At 43.2% G+C, this 25,423-nt stretch overlaps 1 long non-coding RNA gene across 1 annotated transcript; it reads right to left on the reverse strand.

Annotated features, from left to right (window-relative positions):
• Nucleotides 1-15,407: 15,407 nt before the first annotated feature.
• LOC139591074 (uncharacterized) lies at nt 15,408-22,165 on the reverse strand. Its single transcript, XR_011679548.1, has 2 exons — nt 21,953-22,165; nt 15,408-21,588 (listed from the first exon to the last, which is right to left on the reverse strand). It is a non-coding gene; the product is annotated as an uncharacterized lncRNA (long non-coding RNA).
• Between the last annotated feature and the right edge of the window lie 3,258 nt (nt 22,166-25,423).

Consider the following 25,423-nt stretch of genomic DNA (forward strand, 5'->3'; position numbering starts at 1 on the left):
CTGAGGCCCAAGCCTTAGGAACACAGACTATGTGCCACAACTGCACAGAGGCTATTCATTTTAGCAAGTGACACCAGCTAGAAATTGAAAGCTACTTTTAAAAATGCCAAGCAGTTAAAATTGGCAAACTGTTGTGCTTTTCCTACTTGCTGTGGTTTAAGATGCCTCTTTCAGGTTTTAGGAAGTGCAGATACAATCGTCATGTGCTGTCACTCACATTGCTAAAGTCAGCCATTTATGAACTAAGAGTAATTTTTAACTAATTAAACATCAAGGTCTGAGTGTCCATTTCTGCTCCACATGCACTGGAACTGATTTGAGTGCTTTTGAGAGAGAGTTAAATAACTTCATAGCTGTGCTGCTGGCTGATTGATAACAGAAGGCTGCAGCTAGTGCTTTTTGTTTCCACAATACAGTATTGTTCAGGAACATAATAATTTAGTGATACTGTGAGGTCAGAGCACTTACAGCTTATTCTCTCACTGGGCAATAATCTGAAGTTTTGCCTGGAATATCTGTGGGCCTTTGTGTTTTTTAAAAGACACAAATTAATTTGAAATCCAAATTTTTTCAGGGTATGGAGCAAAGCCTGATCTTAGCTAAGGGCAGGCAACCAGTGCCAGGCAGACAAAGATGCTACTTCAGAATTGCTTCAATACAAAGCAAAGCTTTGGCCCCATAAAGAAGCCCTTTAAAATGAGGTATGTATTTGCTCTGTGTGTTGTGCAGGCATCACAAAAGTAGTCATTTTAGCAGTCACATTGGTAATGTGACAGCTAAAGTAGCTGTTTTCACATTTCAGGGCTTAGCACTATCAGCAGATGCTGATGGAGCAGCCTAGAAATTCAAAGCACAGTCCAGAGTAGATAAAACACTTTTTATGTTACCTTTAATCTGGAGAGGGGGGAAACCAACTTATTGTTCTGATAAAGAAACTTTCATGTGATGGTGGATGTTCATGTAAATAGGTTTTGAGGCTGGCAGCTTTCTCCATAGCCATCAGGAAGATGCTGCCTCCAGGTGTTCTGGTCTGGAGAGGAAAAATGAATGGTATTCCTAGGAAAGGAGGAAAAGGTCAATCCCACTGAACAGTTAGCTCTGCCACAGAGCTGGAAGAATTGAGGAATCTGCCCAGCAACCCTGCAAAAGAAACAGAAAACATGACAGCTGTTCATTGTTGTGCTGATAAATTCCTCAAGCAAAGGCTGGAAACTGCCAGCTGCTGGATGTACCACCAAAGCACAGCAAGCTGAGTGTTAACCCTGTGCTCCTTGACCTGGGTTATAGTCAGCACTTTGCTCCTTTTCACTGAAAACACTGATCAGAAGTGCTGCCATCATGTCACTGGCATGGCCAGCAACGCTCTCACCTCCCTCCCACCTTCTCAACAGCCATCCAGAAGCTTAATAAATAAACCTTTGGAGATCCCACCCCTCACTGGCTGAGTTTGGCAGGTGCAGCACAGCAGGAGTGTTTTTATGGGGCCTCACCTTTAACTGTGCAGTCGAACACACCCTGCTCATGTTTGTGTGTTCAGAGTATCTCCCTCACCTGTGGAGCACCCTGGCTGCTGCCAAGACCTTTGTTCCTCAGAGGGAGCCCTGGGAACAACAGTCCCACTGTGTGTGGGAGAACATCATCAAGAACACCTTTGTTGCTTCATTTTCCCTTTCAGAGGAGCCAGAGATGTGGCAGCAGCAGATCAGAGACCCCCTGCCCAAACAGGGGCACACCATGTTGGCTTCTGGAGGGTGGAATTGTTGTTCATCCTAATTTTTGCCATAAGTGATTCAAAAGAGCAAGGATGGAGCCTAGAAGAATCTGAATGATCTTTACTTGTGAAAAAAGGTATAACAAAGCCTCAGCTGGCTGGCTGTGAAGGGCACAGAAATCTCTCTGTTAAATGCTTACTTTCAGCTGCAGAAGAAATTGTGGAGTACCACCCGTGGAAGTGCTCAAGGCCAGGTAGGGCAGGTCTCTGAGCAAGCTGCTCAAAGGCAGAGATGTCCCTGCCCACCGCAGGGGAGCTGGACCAGGTGATCTTTGAAGGTCTCTTCTGAAACAAACCATTCTCTGGTTCTATGAAAACCCTTTCACATGGACCCACTGCATTTTCACTGGCTTAAGTTTCCCCAGCACTATTGCCCCCGGGCACCATTCAAGGTACTTTGCATAAAAAGGAGGAGAGCACCCCACCAGATGGTTCCCACCTCCAGGGATAGAAAGGCTTCTCTGGGAGGGGCTGGGAGGTAATGCTAAACCTAACTTAATGAATGAATTCCCAGACGTCTCTCCCCTGTGAGAGCAGTGTCAAAAAAATCTGTTGGTGAACTTGGCTGAATGTATTTTAGAGTTCTGACAGTATCAGGGACAATAATCAAGTTCTGTTGCCATACCTGTGTTTTGTTCATGTCCACATCCATGTCCATGTCCATGTCCATGTCTGGACATGACTCTCCAAGTGCTCGGTCTCGATTGGTTTGCTTGTTTGGGTTTTTTGTTTTGTTTTTTTGGTTTTGTTTTTTTTTGTGTGGAGCTGTTGGTATTCTAGGAACTACACCAAAACAAGTTAATTCATCTCAGATAAGTCCTTGAAGAGCCTGGTGATCAAGCAGTGATGAGTCAAGTCCTACAGCACTGCTGTTTTCTCCATCCATTTCCACTACAATGCTCTGAACTGTGCCCCATGAACAGTATCTTTTCTCTTAAAAGTAGCATTTTTGCTATAGGAAAAGGGCCCACAAGGTGGCTCAGGTGGAAAAGAAATGCAGAGTTTTTGATCTGTGGCTAGCACATATATATATATATTCTGACTGGGACAGAACTGTGCTAGTCTAGAACAGCTGTTTGACACTGTTCCAGGAGATGTGTTGATTTGAATTCAGCTAAAGATGAAAAGGTGCAGAGTACTAAACCAGTGGCCATCAGTGCTAAAGGGATCACATATTGAGAGACCAAGAGCTGAGACAAAACAGCCAGGACACACAAAGAAAATTGTATCCTTGTGATCCAGAACTTAGGACTTAGCCCTTCTGATTACCCACAGGTAGCTTCTCCAAAAATTAAATGTGCCCAAGACTGAAAAGCACACATCTCTCAGCATTTTCTTCAGAGTCAGCCAAGGAAGTTTCTGTTGAACCAAGAGTTGCCTCTTATCTTTGGCAAATCCTTTGAAAGCCTGTGAAATAACTTGTATTATCATGAGATATTTACAAATCGATAATCCAGAATCCAGTATCACAGAATGGTTTGGATTGGAAGAGACCTTTAAGACCACCTAGTTCCAAACTCCCTCTTTCAGTCTGAGGCCATTTCCCATTGTCCTGTCACCACGTGCTCTCATAGAAAGTCCACCTCCAACTTTGTTGTAGGCCTCCTTTAGGCACTGGTTTTTAGGTGCTTTAGGTGCTATACGGTGTCCCTAGAGATTTCTCCATACTGAACAGCCCCAATTGTCAGCCTCTCTTCCCAGGAGAGGTGCTCCAGCTCTCTGATCATGTTTGTGGCCCTCCTCTGGACTTGCTCCAGCAAGTCTGTATCTTTTCTGTGTTGAGGACCCCAGACCTGGATGCAGTACTCCAAGTGTGGTCTCATGAGAGCAAAGAGGAGGAGAATCACATTCCTTGACCTGCTGGCCACACTGCTTTTGATGCAGCCCAGGGTACAGGTGGATTTCTGGGCTGCAAATACATGTTGATGGCTCCTGTTGAGATTCACATCATCCAGATACCCCACTGTGAGGCTAACAAACCTCTCATGGCACTAATTCATCATTTTATAAAGTATCATTAAGCAAGGTGCATTGGTTTTGTTCTCTGAGTGGTTGATGGGGTATTTAATTGTTGGATAAGTGGAGAACAATATGTAAGCCTGCTGATCTCAATACCGGGTAATTCAGGATTTCTATGCCAAAGAATCATAAAGTAATTAAGGTTGGAAAATTCCTTTAATATTGAGTCCAACCATTATCCAACAATTATATTAGGACTGCCAAGTCCACCACTAAACCTTGTGCCCAAGTGCCCCAAATAGACTTGAGAGCAAGGTTTGACTTGCCTGGCCAGGGCAAAATAGGAGCACAGCATTATCTGACAGTTTGCTTTGTGCTTGCATAAACGGTGTCCCAGTAGGTAGCTATCCTCTTTGCTAAAGACTAACACTTTTTTCCTCTCACACACATGGTCCCAACTACAATATGCAAAGCTTTTCAGATGAAGCATCACAGTGCCTCATGTTACTTCCCTGAGACAAATGTAAATGGTCTAGGCAATGGTTTTTCTGTCTTAAATGCCTTGTTAAATGTCACTTTTTATAGTTAGCAGTGACAAATTCCTTCAAAGGACCAGAATAGCAATTCTTGCTGATGTGGAACAACAATTTCTCAAAACTGCTGAAAAGGAAGTGATAACACATCAAGTCCAAAGTTTAGAGAATAATTGCCAGTGCTGTATTTTGGAAAGAGAAGCCTTCAGGATATCAATTTTACTAAAAGGAAACAAGCATCTATGCTGGTTATGCTCAACACATCGCTGAAAAAGCCAGCACTAGAGCCAGACAAGTTTTTCCCAGGCACAGTGCAGATGGTGTGAAGGATGCCTCACTGGGATGCATCACTGGCACAGCTCTGTTCTCACACACCCATTCTCATTCCTGCTGCAAGAACAGGCGTCTGCCTTCACCAGCTCCTCTCCAAATGCAAAGAGGTGGCTCAGGGAAAGCTAGCCCCCAGCACTGGAGTTCTCTTCCCTAGCAAACTGACTTGCTAAGTGTTTTTAGGGATGCCTCATTCAAAATCTCCTGAAGTGCTCACCTTCCATTCTCCCATGTACACCAAGATATTTCTTATCAATACAACAGGAAAGAGAGGTAAAAGGTGCAGGGCATTGATTACAAAATATTCCAACAGATACACCAAGACCAAGAGACAAGAATATTTTCCTCCTGATAAGTCTGTAGTACTCCCCTTTGATGGTTCATCCCCTGCTCTTTGAACACTGAGGGCATATTGAGGGGGTTCACCAGTCCTCAATCTGGCAGGAAGCCAGGACACCAAGCCTTCACCCCCAAGCATGGTGGTGCCTGAGGGCCAAGAATCACATCTGTTGTCCCAGCACTGCTGCTGTGACACCCACAGTGACACCCACAGTCCTGTTCCAGCCCCTGCTCCCATGGGCTCCACTGGTGCCCCATGAGTGCCTCAGACTGATGAAGTTCTCTTCCCCAAAAGAAAAGAAAACTGTTCTGCTTTGTGCTAGCACTCATTACTTTGCATTACTGATTTGTTTTAGGGGGTCATGACAACCTCTTCATTTTATAACCAAGCCAGTTAGCTAGAGCTAGATGAAAAATTGGCCACTTACATTATAAAACTGTCGTTTTTTAAGAATTGCTTCAAACCAAAGCCCTATGCCAAATGCATTTAGATGAGATTAACTAATTTTGCCTAACATTTTCTAGGCAGTATTTCCATAAAAGCAACACTACGAGATAGTAAGGATGCTGAGATCTGATAAATGACCAAAATAAGGGTGACTTAGAAATTACATTTCCCACAGATGAAAGAAATCAATCAAGTTGGACTTATCTCAAAAACCTAGATGCTATTAGACACATAAAAAAAGCAAAGTTCTTCATATGAAGGCAGTAACTACTCTCAATAGCCATGGAGTTTCCCTGAATCAAATTTTGGGGAAAAAATAAGACTTTACAGCATATCTGTATTTTTTAGCTAAAGTGATCCAGACTGGCTCCAGGCATGCATGATCTCTGGTGGGCGCCCTCCTCTCCATGCAGACTGATAACCAAGCTGAGGAATAGGAATACCCTCTCCCAAAATAATTTTGCTTTCCCATACAGATCTTTTTGGTTATGTGTATGGTTTATATATTATAAAAACTCTATATGGTTATATTTATGGTTATATATTTCACCCAACTCCAGTGCCAAACCCTGCCATATCCTCAACAGTCCTGACCCCATGGGCTGGGGAGTGGCACCCACTATGCTGGGTGTGATATCATTACAGCTTCTTCACCTCTTCCTCTGAGGAGACAGGGGATAGGGGCATCCTACCAAAGCTGGGCGAAAACTGATTTTCCACAGCTAATCTCAAAAAGAAGCAGCAAGTTGGAATTCTGGTGGGAAGGAGCACCCAGGAGCTCTCCAAACAATGATGGTGGCGTGAGCTCAAGGCCGGGTCTTCACCGCTATGATTTTCTTGGAGACGTGGAAAGCATTTAGCCTCATCACTTTGTGGGAGGAGGGTCCCTGACAGGGAAAGGAAGCAGTGACAGCCTCAAGGAACCTGATAGCAGCAATAACTCTCTGGGGCTGACCTTGGCTGTGTGCACAAACACTGCGTGCCATCTATGGGGTGGCCAAAGGGTGCTGGGCACCCAGAGAGGGACACACGCAGTAACAGCTCTGTCAGATGCTGCCCCAGCCTCCAGGGAGCTGTGGCCCAAGCTGTCCTTGTCCCCAGCTTGTGGCCAAGCATTGAAACTGCTCTGCCAGCAGCTGGAGATGGCTGGTCCCTGGGTAGGCTTTCAGGCCAGTGAGTGTCTCAAAATACCAAATGTGGTACCAAAAAGTGGATATGAAAACAAAACTATATATTGTTTGTAAGTTGCTTCATTACAGACATTCTTCAGTTACAAATCTTGTAGCAGCTGAGGATCTGGAGCTTTGCATGCAGAAAGGACAGGTTGAGTCTTAAAATATTTACAAAGCTTGCAGGTAATGATTAAAAGATGTAGGTGCCACACCTGAGACATAAACAAATTGAATCATATTTCACATTTCCTGGAATTTAGCCATTATTTCCAGTTAACTGATCATTGACTGAAGTCTCTGGATATTCTGGGCATATTTGTTTCACTCTTTACAGAATTCATAATTTTTAAACTTTATTTTTCACATTATTAAAGATAGAGTTTCTTTTCATGTTTTTATGCAATCATTGTTCACACAGTCCATAGATTTAAGGCATGTTCTTTGCTCAAGAACAGATGTGTTCTGAGCTCTTCAGGGAGTGTCAGGGAATTTTCCTGATGGGTGCATTCCTAGGACATATGAGGAAGGAGTTAACACAGAGCCACTTGCCAACTTGGAACACAGGAAATGATGGATCAGTGTCCTAAATCAGCACTCATGATAGCAATCACATAAACCTTGTATGAGTGGGATGATGAATTATATCATTTACAGTATGCAAAAGGTTGTTTAATCTTTTTCTTTCCCCCAAACCGAGGGTTAGCAGTAAATGGCCAAAAGTTAATGCATTGTATTAGCTCTTCTTTAGAAGAATATTAAAATCTTAAATACAAAGTGTCAAAACACTAAGAAATTGTAAGGAAAAAAAAGGAGTGCAGTTAGTTGATGTTTCTCCCAATAAATTCTTCCTTTCCATTTATTAATCATATCTAGGCAATTCCTAGCTTAGCAGTACATTCAAAGTAGATTACTTGAAACTAAATTTAAAGTTCATTCAAATTCAGTTCTTCTATACCATAGAAAAGTATAAGGGCCAATCTTTAAACCAAATCCATGAAGAAAAACCAGTAGCCTGTATATGTGAGAATGCAGTTAAAATACTGGCACTAGCAAAGGATTTCTCAGATTTTTTCCCCCCCTTATTTCTAGAGTTTCACTGGAAAATATGCTGTCTGACCTCCTGAGGGAGCAAAGCATCTTCTCCACAAATTATATTGGAGAGCTTGGAAGGAAAGCAGCCATTTGCTTCAGTGTTGTGCTCTGTGGGTTGCTAATTTGAGTTTCTGCAAAATGGAACCAGTTTCAAGTGCCTCAAATGATTCCTATCAAGTGCTGACATTTCCAGATAAGGAGAACATTAACTCCTAGGTTGTCTTTCTCTGCAGCTTCAGCAGGCTGGTTCTTAGCCCTCTGCTAACCAATATCACTGCATATTTACACTAGCTTTTGTTTTCAGTGCCAAGTGGCTAGAATTACTGGGAGGATTTCTACACTGTAGGGAAGAACATGTCTTTTTATGAGACAGAAGCAGTTCAGTAGAAGAATTGAAAAAGTGTAACTTTTATGGGCCTTGAGGTGAGAAATAGTGAGTGTTACAAGGAGTATTTAATGGGGTGAAGTCCCCTCAGGGATCTGAAACCCTCAGGAGGGTGTTGAAAGAAGGAAATTAATTCAAGACTGTCTTGCCAGTCAGGTTATATGAAGAGGGGGTTTTTCTAGTGGCTGAGTGGGAGGGAGAGGTGCAATGGTATTCTTTAGCCACGTGAAGTGGGCTTGGCTGAGCAGCTGGAGTCCAGCAGCCCCATTTGCCATGGATCCTGATCAGCATCGTGGCCTTTGAAGGTCAGTGACTGAAGGTCAGGCCTGGTCTTTGTCCCACAGAAGCTCCAGGCCAGTTGAACTGGGGCACTGAGCCTGCCTGGTCCATACATCCCAGCTCCTGGTCTGGGGAGTCAGTGGATGCACAGAATTAATGCCAAACTCACCAGCTGCACAAATTTCATTATGACTTGCTGAAGGATCTTGATCAGCTTCTGCAAGAGCTGGTTAGGGAGTCAGCATGAAACCTGACAAAGGCCACCCTGGCTACACTTCATCCTTCCCCAGGAAACTCTGCTGGGGTTTTTCAGAGAAAGAAAAGCACCTACAGCGTTTTGCCATTGGTAATAAAGTAACACTTCTAATTGAGTTCATTCACTGCAACAAAAAAATCAGTCCCTTCCCAGTTAATGTAAGGAGAGGTGGCATTTCATCACTTGTGTAATGAGCTTAATAACATCTAATGTTCACTTAATACTCTTATTGGTGGTTGACCACAAAATAAAGCCAGGTTGATTAGGATTAGTGGCTTAATGCCAAGGATAGCTGGGTTTGAAGATGGCCACTCTAATTTTCAGAGTTCATTATTATTGCTAGGATCTGGTGGTGTTATTTCTATGGCAGCACTAGGAAGCCTTTGTTACTTACCACTGCATAAATAAATGACAAAATTGTGAACATTGCCACAGGCAGTTTGTCCCTGTGGGGGGAACACACCCTACTGACCTGATGGTGCCACTGCTGAAGGACTGGGGTACTACTTATGAGTCTCGTAGATTAAAAAAAAATAACAACCAAAAACCCCTCCACAATAATAACAATAATAATTGTTGTTGTTATTATTATTTCTAATGTGGACTGGATTTTTCTCAGATATCTGGATTTTTTTCAGATATCAACAGATATTCCTCAAGGAAAGGACTGAAAGACAAATGAAGCAAGAAGTTACAGAGCAGATTAACAAAATTAATGGTAATGGACGCTTAATCCTAGGAATTATCTTTTGAGCTTGAAATTTCAGCTGTCCTCTTTGTTTCAAACAGTTTATTGTGTTCATCACTTAGTTACTTTTTTAAGGTGAAAAATTAAACAAACCCTCCCCAAAGTAGTATCATACTATCACATATGTATATAGAGCTCTGGAGGATGAGAACATTTATCTTGTTTTCTGGTTCAGTCTTGAAAATGCATTGTCCACTGTTTGCTGTTGTTCCTACCCTGCTCCCATTAGCATGACTGCAAGCTCCAAAGAGGGTGCAGCACATGGAGACATCTGGATGAATTTTCAAAGGTGTGCACAGTGTTTATTTGATATATGAGATATCACATATGGATATATGAGCAAGGGCCCTGATACCATTGTCTCATTCTCTCACAATGTATATTTTTTTCTGATTTGAGCTGCATCAGAAGCAAAAGTGATTCAGAAAGCAGCCTGCTTCTGTGCTGGGATCAGTTTCCTCTCCTGTTTGACTGGCATTTAAACAAAGGCTGGTTTTGCAGGGTGGCCCTTATTACATCATACAAAACCAACCACCAGGCTGCCACGACATCACTTATTGCAGAGCATTGCTGCACAGCCTTCACTAATGAACAGAAGCAGCCAAATTCCTTCTAACACTGAAGAAGGAAATATTTCTCTACATCTGATGTCTTTCACTTCTCCTGTTCTGAGTTATAAATATTCTGGTGCATGAGCTCAGATGAATAATGCTCATACTACAAATAACTAAAGCTAAGGATCTTTATATTTAGAGGTGAAGAATCATTTCTTTTAGAATGTAAATTGTGTTTTTTTTCTTTTGGTTTGTTTAGCAGCTTTCAAATGTGAACAAAACCTTCTATGAAGAAATTAAGATTATGTGGTTGTGGTTTTAATTTCAAAACTTGAAACTCACTTATGGATTTATATCCAGTTTAAGTTTTCAGATAATGTTAATTTTAAAAAAAGGGGGGATGGGATGAACCCTGTAACTCTGAATTATGTCAGCAAAACCTTTCTAATTGATTATTCTGTTTTCCAGCAAACTCATCAGTTCTGGGGTTTCTTTTGTCTTCTGTGCAACTCCACCATTAAGAAACTTTTCTGATTGCACAGTTCAAATTCAGACAGGGAATCTGAGATTTTATTGTTCCCCTTTTGCTTGGCTGTGGTTAGTAGTGGCTTAAGAAATGTTTCATAACCCATTTGTATTCTAGTATCTATCTCCTTGAAAAAAAACAGACAAGTTTGACCCTTTCTTTCACAAAATAACTCCTCAATTCCTCTCTTCTTGGCAGAGCTGTACTGATTTAAACACAAGAATAAGAAATTAAGTAAACACAGGGAGGATCAGTTTTGAGTAACTGGACACTTGCAATGCAGTGCAGACACCTCTTTGTTTTGAAAATGCCAAAGTAAAAAGGTAGATTTTTGCTTTGTTCTCCCATAAAACAATTTCAAAAAGCAATGCTAAGAAAATTATGAGATGTATCAGCAAGAAATATCTCTGGCATATTGAGGGATTTATTCATTAGGGACAGTATGACACACAATTCCAGACTGATAAGATTATTGGTGCCGATCTTGCCCATGGCCATGTGCAGGACTGTCTTGTTACTGCAATTATTTAGCAGGGAGCCTTTTTCACCCGCCTTTTAAATTTTTCTCTGCTGAAACACTGCAGGCCAAAACCAGTCATTTTGTATTTGGCTGTTACCTGTTACCATTCCTTTCTTTTCCAGCTAGTGAGAAGTTTAACCCCTGTGGTGCCTTCTCTACTTTTTCCTCTGGTGTTCACAATAAAATAAATAGTGTTTAACTTTCTGCACTTTTGAATGGGGACCGTGACTGTTGAAAAGCAAAAACTGTAACTATTTTAAAGAAGCTACTACACAATATGTAGATTTAACAAGATGCATATCACTTGTTTCAAAGTTCCTCATTTAAATGCCTTCAAAGATGCCTAGGCACAAACTTTCCCCAGTCACCAGCTCCAAAACCCAATAAGCAGCTCCTGTTAGTGTGTTGCACATCAGTGCTTCAGCAAAGTGGGAGGAGCAGTGCCTTTAAAAGAGAGGGTTACTGCAGCAGTAGGTTTGGCCCTTCAGTACAAAGCAGGAACAAAAACAAGTTCTATCAAACAAGTTCTATCAGGAGAAGGCTGGATGATGTTAATTATGAGCCTACACAAACACTTAAGACTATGCATGACTGTTAATACACAATGGACTGTCCACATCTTCAGCAGAAGGCTTGGACACAGATCAAGCATAGAAATTCACTTCTGGTTTCAGCTTGTGCAATCAGTTATTTCTTCATTTTAAGTCAATATAAACTGCTCCAGTTAAGCCTTTCTTAGGTTTGTCACCCCCTAAATAACTTTCTTTACTCTTCAAGCATTCCTCTAAAATACTATGGGGATGAGCATTGTAAAGGCTTTGAAAGAAATTCCATCAAGTCCAAAGACAGCTCCATGTGAAGTGCTGTGGGCAATACACTACCAACACATCCTGCCACACTACTGGTGGCAGCCTTGTCACCTGAGAGACCTGCTCCAGAGCTGCAGCCCAGCTTGCTGCCTGTGCTGTGTCCCCCCCTAAAATACAGGTTATGTGGTCTGAGAGAGAATGGTAAGCATGTAATTTAGGTCCAGATTTTGCTCCACAGCACTTGTGTTAAATATTCCAGGGAGTACATTTGCAACAGTAAATATCTCTGCAGTTATATTCAACCTGCACATCATGTACTTGCCAATTTAAGAAGTAGTATTTTCCAGTTCATTTATGTGAGCATGAAGAATGAGTTACATCAAACTACAGACAACACTGGTTCATGAATAGGCATTAAATTTTCACATTTATGGATTAAAGCCAAAGTCACTTTTCTGTTTGAATGTATCAGCACTTTGTTCCTGTTACCACCTAAACTACCAGGTTCCAAATTTGACAGTTTTATCACAAAGAACTCCCCAGTCCCTCTGGCTGGGATGTGTTTTGTGGTTTTCACCATCATGTACCATAACTGTGTCTTCATTAACAAATGCCTTCAGCTCCTCACTCATTTTATTAAGATCTGGCTCCCACAAATACTTGGCATCTTCACAGCCTTGCTTGGCAATTGATGATTCAAACAGCCACAAGAGACATGAACCTCCCTACATACTCTTCTGCTCTCAGTGGCTTTGTATCACCTCTCTGAGTGCCAGATCTCCAACCATCACACTTCCTCCTTGCCTCCACACCACTCAGCTTCTAACCCACTTGTTTTGGTTGAACAAGAAGAACTACCATCCTTTAATTTATATTTAGCTGTTCTATCCAAACCTGCTCAGAGCCTCTACTCATCTTCTGTTTTCCCCCAGTTCTATCATTTAGGATATTCAAGCAACAGCAGTATAGCCCTTCCCTGCAAAAATCTACTACTACTACTACTACTACCAGTACTACTACTCTCTCCAAAACCAGTTCTGTTGGAGACATCACAGCCAGGCTGCATCTCCCAAACTCTGATACTCCAAGCACTCAAAAAATTTAGCTGCATGCCTTTCTCCCAAAATGTCCTTTATGTGTTTGTTCTTCTATATTTAACTTTTACTCCCTATTTGATGAAAATTTTTGTGCAATTAAAAACCCCTCCATCAGCTAGATGGCAAATCCACTTCTGGGTTTCCTCATTATTGCAGTGGTTCACAGCACTAACCTTACTTACCTCCCAAATTCTATACAGCGTAAGTCATAAAAAGTTTCCCTATGCTTGTGAAAACATCCTTTAATACTTTCCTATTTTTCCCCATTTTTCTCAAGGGAATACAGTGCTATTTTGCTGCAAGTGCTCACTGCTCAAAAAACTCCCCAGGCTGGCAGCACTGACATCTTTGGCCAGTATCCCTCCTCCCCTGCATGCAACCACTCTTTTTACCTGTGGTGTAACAAAATCTTATCCCAAAAAACCAGACATAATAATGTCTGCAGTGAAATAACTCTAGACTATGCAAAATCTATGTTCAAAAGATCCTTTCTGTATACCATGCACTTGAAACACTTCATAAACATCAAAATCTAAACCCTTACATTTTACATCCATATATATGTGTTTATATGCATATATTTAGATAATCATATATCATTCAACTTTTTCCACCCCAAAATAACAGTTTATGAAGCAGAATAAATAGCATCAATTTGGCAAAAGCATGATCCAACAGCAAGTTCTCTCACAAATGTTTTTTATTCTTAGTGCAGGGAAATAATTTCAGTCTGAAGACTTTAAAATCCATTTGTAGTTCAAAGTATTTTGTTAGGTTTCTTTTCACATTCAATAACTTTGAATGTGATGAAATGACAACATCTCCTTGGAAGTTTTACACAGCTAGCAGTACTTCTACTTACTGTCTCATACACTGAAACAGTGACTGTCACCAATATATCTGCCTTTGTACATCAGAAGTGAGCTTAATAGAGTCATTTAAGTTGGAAAAGACCTTTAAGATCATCAAGTCCAGCGGTTTATCCAGCACTGCCAAGTCCACCACTAAACCATGTCCCCAAGCACCACATCTACACATGCTGGCAACTCTAGCACTTCCCTGGGCAGCCTGTACCAATGCCTGACAGCACTTTTAATGAAGAATTTTTCCTAATATCAAATCTAAACTTCCCCTGGCCCAAACTGAGGCCATTTCCTTTTGCCCTATCACTTGTCACTGGGGAGACTGACCCCCACCTTGCTGCAGCCTCCTTTCTGTCAGAGAGAAAATGTGATTATACAAAACTCAGTATTTTGACATTATCCTTAAAACAAGATGCCAATTTAGCATAATTTAAACACAAAGATTTCAAAGCACGGAGAAAAATATTGACATGGACCTGCAATATAAGCTTTCCCTTTCACTAGCCTTGGTGCTGCTTACTGTACATGGCAAGTGGTCCATATAATGCTGAAGAAAATATCTCAACACTTTATGCTGTGAGCATAGGCAGCTATGCTGCCCATGCCCTTTCTTCATTTATATCCAACCACTAAAAGTTGCCTTTACCTCTTCCCATTTTGTCTGCTTCATCCCAATTATGATTATATTTAACATCAAAATTTAAACGATATGGTTCACACAAGTGAACCAATCCAGAACGGAATATTTAACACTGAGCCAAGAACATACAATGTGAGTAATGGAGTATTTTAAAGACAGAATTCAATTTTCATTGTATTTTTATTCTCGCTTCTTAACCAAACCCACATGGAATGCATTGTATTTAATGAAACTACAAGATTAATATTTCAACAAACCAGCCAGAACACAAGCCCACAACTAAGCATAAGTTGAAGAGTTTATTTTAAAATATTTTTGAAAAAGCCTTTTATGATAGAAGCACCCCCTGCAGGCTTGAGCCTGCTTTCTCTCTCTTTCAGGAGTAATCTCTCCTTGAGCACTGAGCTTTATGTCCATGCATTATTCCTTGCTTTTCAGTTCTGGTTTGGATTTGACTGGCTGAGAACACATGAGGGTGGAAACCAAAGCTGTTGTCATCCATTTATTTCCTTACAATGCTGTTGTCTGAAACTTTTACTGTGGAGGACTTGCGAGCCTTCCCTCCTTGTTTAGGACTCCACTAGTATTGATTCCTTACTGTGCAATGGTTAAGCACAGTTCCTCTTTCTTGGCAGCATGTCCTCTTTCTCTCTAGAGATAGTTAATTACAGTTTGCCAGCAATTGTTTATGAGTACTACAGGTCCTCATTGGGTTAGCTAACATATTTGAACTAATGAATTTATATTATACAAGCCATAAGAATCCAGAATGTGAAGTCCACTTTTATTTTCAAATTAATGCACAACATAAATTTAAGTCCCATATTACATAATTATAGTACTTTATGAACATAATGTTTCAGGTATTTATTAAAACACCTCAAAAGGCACAAGCTTCTCTCACACAGTGTGAGTGCACATAAGGCTCACAAATCAGTTGGGTCAATGTAGAGTCCAGCAGTTTAACACCTAGAAAAGGACTTAACAAGTCATGGTCACATGGACAATAAACTTTACAGCAGAGCCTAAATCTTGCTCCTTTGGCAATTTCCACAGCCTCTTCCACCCACTACCCTCTGCCTTGCCCTCTCCCCAGGTGTAGCTACATCTCCTTCCTCCTCTGATCCCTCAAGCCATACCTACAGGAGAGTGCAGTATCTTACACAGCAGCAGCAAAGCAAATATTCCCCAGCATACTTGCTCTTCAAGGCAAGGACTACAAGAGTTTCACAACCAGTGTGAAATGCACCTTTTCTCCAAGCCTTGTTCTACACTACCAGCTTCCTGCCCTGATTGCTATGTGGGGGGGTTACAGTGATGCAACTCCCTGAAGACTAAACATGAGCAACCTTGAAAAGGAGTCAGGGCAGCCAAGCAGATATTCTTTTCTATTTGAAGCCTTCATATCTACCCAACATCTTCCACTGCAAGAAGTGCTCACCTTACCTACATTTCTGCCCTGGCTAGGTCCTTCCCTCTGAATGGAATTGTGGTTTGCCACACTTTCCCCCACCTCAGCACAGCTCCTTTTCCTCAGCAAAAGGGCAGGGAGCACATCTCACTGGCATTGATGCTATTTGGTAGAGAGCTGCTATCACACTAGGAATATTTGGTCAGTCTGTTAACATCACTGCACTGGGAAGGCCTTATGCAAAAGAAATCTCTGTGCTTCAGCTGCTTCCTCAGGCCCAACCATAACTTAAGAGCAAAACCACTCTTTTAGGAGAGTAAGAGTCGCTAGGAAAATGAGAATCCCTCCGCATTAAACACATTTAATACTGTACTTGACTACTTATGTAAGTTAAAGCAAGAACATGCTTCTGATGGGATTCAGTTTTTACCACTCGAGCTAAGTTAACACTAGAGTCAAAGGTGATCACTATGTGCTTTACATTACATTTATTCAGATTAATATTGATCTTCTGTAACCCTTCTCCCCCTCTGCTTTATTAATGAAAGGATAATTCATGTGACAGTAAGTAGCAAGAAGAAACTGAGAACAGGGAGAACACAGAAGGAAAGGTAGAAGAGTTTTCTGCATATAGAGTGAGGAAAAGAATTATAGAACCACAGAATTGTTCAGGTTGGAAAGGAACTCCAGAGGTTATCTGGGCCAACCCCATGCTCAAGAAGGGTCTCAGAGAGCAGGCTGCCCAGAACTGTAGCCAGACAGCTTTTGGATATCTTCAAGTATGGAGACTCTGCAACTTCCCTGGTTAAGCTGTAAAAGTGCCTGGTTACCATCACCATGAAAAGGTACCTCCTGATGCTCAGACAGGCCTCCTGTGTTTCAGTTTGTGAAAGAAGACATTAAAGGATGACAGCTGATTGCTGTATCTATGCACATTTTTACAAACCACAACCATCCTTTCTCTGCCTCTTCCAAGGAAGCAGCACCTGAAGGAACTGCTGCAGATTGTCACAATTTTGGGATGTCCTATTGGGAGCTGGAAGTCAGTACAGCAAAAGTGATAGCACTCACTGCAATTGAACTTACTTGCCTTCATGAATTTAGATAGCTCCAAGCCACCCAGCTGCCAAAATGCAGAGTATTAAACAGCTTCTGTTTGCCTAAATGGCTCTACCTGCACAACTTAAATATGCTACTGCCATTATTTTGAGTCTCCCATACTGTTAATGATGTTTCCAAAACCAGTGCTGCTGGATTTTACCATCCAAGTGGGTCAATACTCAGCATTGAGACTTACTTTTGTTAAAAAGAGAAATTCATCCTTTGACTACAGCTGGAGAACATTCATAAGAGCTCTGCAACAGATCAAGTATTGGTGCAAGAATGCAGCTTCTAAAACTTGAAAGGTAACAGCCATCAGACAGAGTAAGAACTGTCATTGCACAAACAGGCAGTATTGCCTCATGGTCCAACTGGACTCAAAATAAAGTGGCAATCATTCACCAATAGTCCCAGGCTGTTTCTTCACAAGGCCCAGGATTCTGTGTGCTCATTTCAGCAAGTTACTATATACATACATATAATTCAGCAAGTAATTCCTTTGAGTTGGCAATATGAAGCCGAGTTTCAGCTCCCTCATGCTGCAGTTAATTAGGGTGAGGTTTAAGCACACCACCTCTAATATTTTAAATACGGGCTCAACCACACCAAGCTATCTTCAGTAGTATTAGTACCAGCATTCCAAGAAATAAATCCTGGTCATAGTAAAGATTATTTGCAGAGTACAATCAGCACAATGGGCACCTGGCTCACTTCTACTTTGTCTGTTACACAATGTAAGAAAATAGCCGTTTGAATGGAATTTGTCAAATCTTTTTAACTTTTACTTCCCTCACAAAACAAAATTAAAAATACACCTTGGATTGCTCTGCAGTTCCAGTTTTCACTTCTAAGAATACACTTATTTATAGCCCAATGTCCTGTTTCTACCAGGACCAGGTTCACCTTCTCTGGCTCCAGCTGCAAGGCAAATCCTTGACCTCACAGTGCCATTAGCTCACCTCAAATACTGCAATTTTGCTTCCCATTCTGCAGCTGACAGATGCATGTGGCCTTGTGTTGGTAACTCAGGTATCCTGCAAAACATTTCTATCCTGCTGTCCCAAGATCTTGGGAAAAGACCATTGCTACCACCAGAAACAAAATAAACAAGACTCCAGGAGCTGCTGCTCTAGGTGGGCTTTCAGGACACTTCAGTTTATGTGGATCTGGAGAATTTTCCTGAATACAGCTGCCCAGGCAGCAGATAAGCAAAAATATAAAATATACCAGGGTTTTTGGTAGTCAGCTCCTAACTTCCAATACTTTATTTGTATTTAATTGAAATCTATGGTCTATTTATAAATTGTTTATCATACAGTTGCTACAAGTCAGTAAATCTAGTTCTATTTCTAATAAAACAGAACAACTTAGTTCCACAAAAATACACATGAAAGGCTTGTCTTTTTTATCTCTACTAACAGCAATTTTGGCACAAGTTAGATTTTTGCTTAAAACTTCAGCTCAAAATCCAGTCTCTGGAAGCTACTTGAGTAAGGACATTCCTCAACTCTATCAGGTCCCATGGCATCCTGAGACTAACCAGTTACAGGCTGTGCAGCTTGCCTTTACTCTATATTCCCTATGCTCTTAATTATTCTCCCATCACAAAAAAACCCCAACACTTGAACTTGCACACTGGCTCATCATTACTCCCAGCAGTGCAAGACATGCCAAAATCTTGGCACTTAAGGAGATCCCAACCTGGAAGAGAAAAGAAGGCATGAGATAGCACCTTTTATATTCTAAAATTCTAAGATGTCTCTTTTAAAATTCTGAATTCAAACTTCAGCACCTCTGTACAGATTTCAAGCACGTACATAGAGCTCAATCAATATATACAGGGAGTCTGGGCCATGCTCAGATTCATTCAGCTTCAACCTTCAGAGTACTTGACAGCAAACTCCTTTCCTGTTCTCCACTTTGCAGAACAATAAATAGGCTGGTATCATTTCCTTTGCCTCTGCCCCTTCAAATAACAGACTTGTACTATTTTGGAAATTCGTGTAATTTACTCAGCATGCTCATTTGCCACTCTTCCAATGAGGGAAGGACTGTAATTGGAACAGACACTCTGAAGTGTCAAAAAGCACTAAAAAATAATGCAGCAGTTCAGAGTATGTCTCCAGTGATGCACTAGAAGAGAAGCAGACAATGCCAAGCAGTCATTGGAAAATAATGTGTATGAATCCATTTACACAGTTTGGCATTCAGACTCTATATTAAATAGCATCACCAGTTATTTTTCTATTTCCTGCATCATCTTCATCAAACACTACTGTTAATAGGTTAGCCAAAGCTTCATCTCCCATTCAAGGCCCCAAGCACTGCTACACACCTCAAGCTTGCCTCTAAAGTCTTACACAGCAAAGAAGTGAGAAAGTTCAAACGCCAGGGTCTGTCAGATCACATACATTTCAGTGCAAGAATAAAGCACAAAATCAGAAGCGCTAAGCTCTTTTCTAGTCCTATCTGAAGGCCACATGATTTCCTGTATCAAAGCAGAAGTGTCACCAAAAGGTCACTATTCAAGTATTACTTGTAGGACAGGAGGTACAACATGCTGCAGACATGACAGACATGTGGCAAGGACAAGCGAGGGCTACCAAGAGGCCAAGAAATACTCATCTTACCTTCAGAACTGGTCAGCTTGACCACCAGGGAAGTAAAGCAGGCAAAAAAAATTGCTCCAGCTGTAATGTTTTAAAGAGAAGGCAGACAATTCTTCATTCCCACTGCAGCTTAGCTATCTGCATCACACCCAGTCCACTAGAAGAGGTTTCAGAAGCCTGCCCCACCTCCAACACCCCCGCCCATTCTGGGCTGAATTTATACTGCAATGAGCTGAGATTCAAACACATCACACTTACCCCAAAAGAGTAAGCCAGTGCTCCAGTCTGTGGGTTTCCAGTATATGGAGCTTTAACCACCAAATCTGAGCATCTAAGAAGCCTTTATAAAATCTACTGGGCCACTACCAATCCCCCCCCTCCATCTCTCCAAAAGGCTATTTAGTACAAAAATTGGAAACTGCAATTTGCATTACATATCCTGCTAAGCAGGAACCACCCCTAAATTAAATACAGTGGGACTTCAGCCCTGACAGTACAAGGTGTTTCCCTATAACCACACTGATTAAACAGTTTGCAGGCACCAGACCTCCAAGTCCTTTTTAGCAGACGTCACACTGCACAACATAAAGCAGCAGGCAATTGGCCAAAAATGGTTAGCAAAAAGGATTCCTTAAACCTCCAGCATCCAAATATAGCCCTAGCTGGTCACATGGGCTGCCATACAGTTAAGTGCTCCTCACTTTACCTACCCTTTGATTAAACGTTTTGAGCTAAAAAGCATGTACTTAGTACAGCATTTCAGTTTCCAGCCCAATTCCATGAACCGTATAATCTTCCTGTACCTTCCACATTCAGACTGGCAGAAAGGAAAGGTTGATTCAGGTTTCTAGTGAGCCCAAGGGGGATGATTAGCTAGAAGAAGCTAACAGAATATGACACCTCTAACACATATATGCACATACTTATATGTGCATATATATATATATATATATATATATATATATAAAAATATAAAAATAAAAGCAACATCTCTGCCATACAATGCAGCTGCTGTAAAATACTTCATTATTAACATATTCTACAGCACATACTGATCTTTAAATAAATTGTCATACCTTACTCTAGCAATATGTTTTTTCATATTACTCTTATTATGATGAAAGCAGACCAGCTGATTACATCCACCTCACAAGAACTCCACAGCATATTTACACATCAAGAAATTCTGCAAAATTTCTGAAGAAAGGCAGGCCGGCTACTGTACCGTTGCCAGGTGTCAATTTGAACTGAAGAAAGTTGAGCTTGGCCCTTCTTTTCTCAGCCCTTAGAGCCACTATTCAAGTTAAGTATTGTGCAGGTGTCAAATAAGTTTATATTATAAAACCTTGCAACTGCACTAACAAATATAACTGTCAATTTTCCTTCCAAAGCCTTCCCCCCACTATCAGTGAGGATGAAGCCTTGCAGTACTCAGTAGCAACAAACCTTGTGATCTTTGAGTATGCAGAGGCTTGAAGTTGTAGCTATTTCTCAACTGCAGCTGGAAGTCTGAGGTTCCTAAAGAGGAAAACAGCCCAGCACCAGAGGCAAGGCCTAAACCCTGAGTTAGCACACTTACTGCATTGTGTTACAGCAGGGCTTGGTGGCACAGATTTTTCCTAGAAGCATGGAGACTTTTATCAAACTCCAGTCCCCACTTAAGCTATCAGATTCTGTTACAGGCTTAGAAGAAAGCACAATGAGGCACAGCATCGAGCACATTCACATACCCACCACCTCCGGCTCAGCTGCACCACTTAGTTTCACATTTATGCCGGCAGCCAGGCCGGCCTGACTGCACTGAAATAACCCTCAGCACCCAGATGTTGCGCTATTTTTACCCTGGAAAAGAAAGAAAGGACACCCAACAAAACTTCAGAGCGGGAGGCCACGACAGCACAGACTTTATTCCGAGGCTGCAGCGCAGGTTTCGGCGCTCGGCAGCGCCCGGGCTCGCCATCCCCGCAGTGACGTGTCCACCTGAGGCTCCGGGGCCGCCGCCGCCGCCGGAGACAAAGTTCTGTAGTGCACTGACTGCTATCGTACCCAGAGTCGGAGTGTCACAGAACTTTGCTTCCGGAGGCTCCAGTCCTCCGCCGGTACCGGTACCGGCGCCGGGGCCGCCCGCCAGCACAAGTTTCCCTGCCTGGGAAGGGAAGGCGCACACGGTTAGAGGTGGGGAAGGGAGCCCCCTCCTCCTCCGCGGCTCGGCGGGAGACCCGCTGCCCGAGGAAGAGGGAGAAGGAGGCGAAGACTTTTTCCTTTTTTTCTTTTTTTAATAAATACCCAAAATGCATCCCCCCCCACACACACACCTCCCCCAACCCGGAGCTAACGGGCCGCCCTGCCAAAGCCGCGGCCGAGCAGCTGCCCGGAGCGCTGCCGCTGCAGCCACCGGGGGCCGCCGCCTGCCGCTGACAGCCCCGGCGCCGCGGCCCTGCGGGACCCCGGGCAGCGCCGGGCATCCCCCCGCGGCCCCGCAGCCCCCCGAGCGGCACCCCCCCGCCCACCAGCCGTTCCCCCGCCGACGAGCGCAACAGGTCCGGCCCGCCCGGTGCCGCCCGCAGTCCCCGCGGCGGCGGCGGCCCCGTCCGGTCCGGCCGCGTCCCGCCGGGCGGCGGTGGCGGCCGGTGTCGCCCGCCCGCCCGCGCCGCGCGCCCGCCGCTCCATCTTGACTTTTGCCGACGTGGAAATTTTGGGTTCGGGGACGAGCCGCGCTCTTATTGGCCGGCGGCGGGCGGGGTCGGAGGTCACGGCTGCTGTCGCCGCTCCGCGCCAAAGCCGCCTCGCAGGCGGCCCCGCCCCTGAGCCCGCCCCGCCCGCCGGGGGCGGTGCCGCTCGCGGGGCCCCGGTGGCCGCTGCGGCCGTGCCGGTGCGAGGGGCGGCGCGGAGCAGAGCGGAGGGGAGGGGGCGGTGGTGCCCGCAGGATCCTCGGCCCCGACTCGTCTTGGGCTGCCGCGGGACGGGGCCGGGGGTGCGGGGCGGGCTCAGGGGCTGCCGCGGGGGGCGGTGCCGCGGTGCCGGTTCTCGGTTCTCGGTGCGGGCCCCCTCCGCCGCCTGCGGCCCCGCAGCGGTACTGCCCCGTGCGGGTCCCGGCGCTGCCCGGCCCCGGCAGCCGCCCCCGTGCCGCAGCCCCGCGGGGAGCGCTCGGTGTCACCTCAGCGGCGGTGCTGCCCCCGAGCGCTGCGTGCCGCGGTACTCGGGCTCCGCGGGCACTCCGGGTGTCCTGGCTTCCCCCGAGAGAGCAGCCGGGGCTCTGCGGTGCTGCATGAGAGCAGGAGAATCCCCGGCTGTCTCCAGTTCCCGCTTGGCATTTGAAGGACTTTAGAAAGAATGTACAACTTTTACTGAAGAGCGTGTTCCTTCCCCCCGAAGGAATAGCTGAGGGCATCTGTTGTCGGAAAGTAATGTTTTGTGCTCTCTCTCGAAGGTTGTCAGGACTTCATTAGTTCTCTGTGGAGCTCATCGTTCACTAAGAGTACAGAATTACCTAAACAAAGCTTTGAAAATAATTCCTGCCATTTTTTTTTATCTCTTACATTGAATTAAATTAATATATTCGAATTAAAGTCACAGAACTTCAACTGGGTTTACTATCCAGCTAGTTCACTAGGCTCAGATGGAACTGCTAACACAGTAAGTTTGAAACAGTCATCCAGTGCTCCTCCAGCCATGGAAGCCTCGACAGTAAAAATGCTCTGTCTGTACTTGAGGCACTGGAGCAGCTCCAAGAGAGTCATTCAGGATATGAGCTGTGTGTGCATGCAAGTGTTCGTGGGAGGAGACGTGCCAGCCCTGTCCTGCAGCGGCATCACTTCACCGTGAACTCCAGTGTGTATGTGGTCCTTGTCATTGTGGGATCGCAGCAATACCTGTTAACCCAAACCTATGGCTGCTGTTTCAGTATCTGAAAGAGAAATAAACTGAAAAAACACTTTGAAATTAGATTTTGCCTCCTTTAGCTCCTTTGTCTGCAGAAACAGAAAGGGCAAGCCTTTCCTGAGCCTTTCTGTTGTGTTTAAGAAACATGTTCTTCCCTCCTTGTCTGCACCCTCTCTGTGCTGTTCAGACACCAGCCCTGTTCAGCCCTGTTCTGTCCTGCTGCAGCCTGCCGTGGGCAGTGGTACTTCCCGCCTTCCTGTTGCCCCTCTGTCCCTGCTCCCTCCACATACACCCTCTCTGCTAGGCCATGGAGCAGGCCCCAGCCATGCCTCTGCTGCTCAGCTGTGTGAACGGGAATATTGATTTGACAGTGTGCATGCTCTGTAAAAAAAATCAATATTTCAGTAGATTGAGCAGAGTGTGCGGCAGTGTAATGGAGCCCAGCCTGCTAATGTAATGTGCAGGGGTCCTCATTCAGAGATTGAGGTCAGTCAGAAAATGGAAATGTGTTTTCTTATTTTATTGTGTGCTTCAGGTATAATGTAGGTGTTTATGTTCTAGTGTTTAACTTACAGCACGCAGTTACTTTTAAGTCATATACAACAGAAGGTCACATATTGCAGGTGACATACACAAAAAAGCATGCCACAGATATACAATCAATTTTTTTAAAGCTCAGTAAATCCCCTCTTACCTTTATCCATCATATATCTATCAAAAAACGGTTGTGAGGGAAAATGCATAATTTTTGTTTCTGCAAATAAAAATAATGTTCTGTTGTTTGGTGCAAACTTGGCTTCTGATTATGCAATGAAACATGCAGTCCTTTAACAAACTACAGTATAGCGACATGTATCGAAGAGTATCATAAAACGGGCATAAGTGAAAAGAGCAAGGGAGGAGAAATACCCAATGTATGACACAAAACCAGAGTAAAAGCTCCCATTGATTTTAGTGGGCCTGGGATTTTAGCCAGAATGTTCTCCGTTATACATTTTCCACTTTTCAAACCATTGCATCATGCCTTAAAATGTAGCAAAAGTACTTCCTGAAATGACATGAGAAACCACGGCATTCTCAGCCTCAGAGTCAGGATTAGTGTAAGCTAACTATTGTTTCACAGCTCTGGGGACATTTGATACCATTTTATCTTTACTTAATAATTTTATCTGCTGGTTTTGTCAGAGGCTATTTCTTATCCACCAAAATCTCTCACTGCAGCAGTGAGCACAGATCTGTACAACAGGCAGCAGAGTTTTATGTTTGTGCATGTTACAATGCTTTGTGCTGAATTTAGCACACATTTCAGGATGCTACAGGGGCCCTCGTGTTCAGTAAAAAACGCAAAGCTATTTATTCTTTCATCATCCACGTTCTTAATTGGAGACTGATTTGGCAGTCGTGGCCGGGGAGGCACGCGGGGCTGGAGCAGTAACATCCCTCAGTTACAGCTCTGCTTTAGGACATGACTCATGGAGAAAGCTTCCAAATGTAAAATAGTGCTACCTACGAATGCACACGACACCGGGGTGTCTCAGAAGCTGGTTGATATTCTTCAGTCACTGAACACAGATTTCTCATATATGTTTCACTGTTCTGAAGAAGTGTTTGTTTTAGTATTAACAGCTGCTGGAAACCTATGCATTCACCACTCTTAAGAACATACCTCAAGACATGCAATATGTCCTAAAATATTTTTGCTATAGTTTAAAAAATAATACTGTAATAACATAAAATGCAAAAATATATTAAACTCACTATGACAATAATACTTTACTTGATCCTAGAATGTTTTTCACAGTACAAGTATGATAAACTGCAATGGAAGTATTATTCCAATTTAAATTAGAAGATAAATCTCATAGCTGAAGATTAAGAAATAATAATTAGTCTTGCACTTTACTTTAAGAGTCCATCTGTTTTGGCAGCATGATTCCAGCTAAGAAGATTCAAGGAGGTGGTTACTATGTGAGACAGACAAAAGTACATGATATAGGGGACCAGTCTGTGACGTTCTGTAAAGTAAAGCTGAACAGTATTTCACAGAATGTTAGTTTAAAAGGTGGGAGATTTCTAGGATATAACTTACTTTTATGAAC

This window comes from Agelaius tricolor, unplaced genomic scaffold (genome assembly GCF_023055355.1).
Source record: "Agelaius tricolor isolate 1412-34295 unplaced genomic scaffold, bAgeTri1.0.p SCAF_6, whole genome shotgun sequence".
NCBI lineage: Eukaryota > Metazoa > Chordata > Aves > Passeriformes > Icteridae > Agelaius > Agelaius tricolor.